General features: G+C 39.0%; 1 protein-coding gene across 2 annotated transcripts in view; it reads left to right on the plus strand.

The window, feature by feature from the left end:
* The window catches only part of LOC104966875 (secretory carrier-associated membrane protein 1), a 397,416-nt gene that overhangs the window by 234,154 nt on the left and 161,161 nt on the right, over positions 1–2,101 (plus strand). The gene's annotated exons all lie outside the window — the stretch shown is intronic.

Below are 2,101 nucleotides of genomic sequence, written 5' to 3' on the forward strand. Positions count from 1 at the left end.
GACCACACCGGGCATACCTGCATTGCCATGAAGTTGGCTTTGATCCTGTGTAGTTGTTGATTGTCCAAAGGAAACCGGATAAACTGTTGGATGATATGTGGTCTAGAGAGCGCGTTGATGGTTTGGTTTATGGCACAGCTGACTGATGGTTGCGATATTCCTAAATCGTCGGCATTGCAAAGTTGCATTTTCCCTGTTGCTAAATATCGTAGTGTTGCCAAACATTTTATTTCCGGACTAATCGGGTTATTGCATCCCGCACTAATTCCACAACAAGTTTGATACCCTCACGATTTAGCCTATATCTCTTGATCAATTCACAGTCTTCCATTGTCTCCAAAACATTTCGTCTCTCAGCCATTTTCAGATTCTTTGTGAATAGGTCTTACTGAGTTAGGAGTCCTCTCGAGGACTTTTAAGCTCTCCCAGACTTAGGTGCTACTTTTAGGCCTAAAATACTTTGTGAATTGCTCTTAGTGAATAAAATTAGGAGTCCTAAATTTAAGACTGACACGCCCATTATGCTTAGGAGTTTCTTCTAAATTCGCCAGTTAGGAGCTACTTTTAGCCCGAAAATCCTTTGTGAATACGGCCCCAGACCTTTAAATCTTTCACCAATAAAAGGCTGTTCATATATACAAATGTGATGTTTAATGTAAAATACATGTTTAATGTATGTATGTATATATATTCATACTTTCTTTTATACTTTCTTTCAGCGTTGTTTACTCTACATGGCAGTCAGTATAGTACTTCTTCACATTTAAGACTTGTAATGAAGACATTTAAAAAAATGGTATGATGACTTTCTTTGACATCTCAAAATTATTTTCACCAGCTGTCAGACCAAACAAGACCAAAAATGTGTATTTTAACAGCTACTAATACCTGTTTTGGTAACAATGCCACTATGTATGCTTTGCTGTGTACAAGTACAAATTGGATAGATTTAATAACCATGTATAGGATAATGGTATCAATTTATTATAGAAAACTATATGCATTCAGATTTACTTTTGTTCTTTCTGTGCAATATCCAATTACAAATCCTTGTAGGTCTGCAATTACATTTATGAGATGCATTTAAATATATTATCGCTATACCTTTAAGTGTTTGCAAAGTGCTCACTTCATCAACAAACCTCCATACCTTACATAAAAACACAGCTCAATATATTTGTTATTGTCCCTCTTTTCTACTGTATTGTAGGTGTCTGGTATTTTCATGAAATATAACAAGTTTAAAATGTAATTTTATTTTGTAACATGTCTGGGTAAAGATTTTGCTAAAAAAAAACATCAGCCCTTCCAGATCAATCACAACAAAACTACCATAGTGTTTATAAAAAGATAGGAAGAACAATGTAAATTGTTTTTAAAACAATAAAACCTGATTTATTGTCAAACCAGGACATTTAAAGAGCCTGTGACAGCCTCCCAACAACTGTTGTGTAATGAAACATTGGGCTACTAGTAATCTCGAACCGTCAGCTTAAAAAAGAAGGTCCGCATTTCCTGATGAAAAAACAAACCGATGCTTTTTGTAGTTGTAGTACACCAACATGGATTAAACGTGTGTTTTTTTTACCACAATGTTGGGGAAATTAATGGATAAAATGCACGGATTATGATTATTATTATTATTATTACGACTCCGATCGGGACACTAGGTCCACCGTTTCCCCGCAGCGAGGCTCCCCCCGTTGACAGTTTACGTGGGCTGGGCTGGGCGCAGTGACGGATTGGCCATCGGGACGAATCCCGATGGGCCGGTACCGAAGTGGGCCGGTCGGATAAGTCACTAGCACATCCCCCACTCCCCCCGTTGACAATTTACTAGTGGTACCGAAGTGGGCCGGTCGAGAATCTCGGGCTGATTTTTAGTCCCAGTCCACCACTGGCTACATGACCGTATGATCGCCCATATTGACGCACCTAATTCCTAAACTTCTAACAGATACAAAATAAACCGATCCTTCAGCCTCATATGAGCTCTCAGACACGTTCAAAATTAAACTCTCATCGCTGTCTGAGCTTGCTGCTGTGTGCGCCATCGTGCGTTTACATGCAGATGCTGGGATCCTGAACGGTGCAGCTGGAG

This window comes from Notothenia coriiceps, unplaced genomic scaffold (genome assembly GCF_000735185.1).
Source record: "Notothenia coriiceps isolate Sejong01 unplaced genomic scaffold, NC01 NC01_scaffold00037250, whole genome shotgun sequence".
In the NCBI taxonomy this organism is placed as follows: domain Eukaryota; kingdom Metazoa; phylum Chordata; class Actinopteri; order Perciformes; family Nototheniidae; genus Notothenia; species Notothenia coriiceps.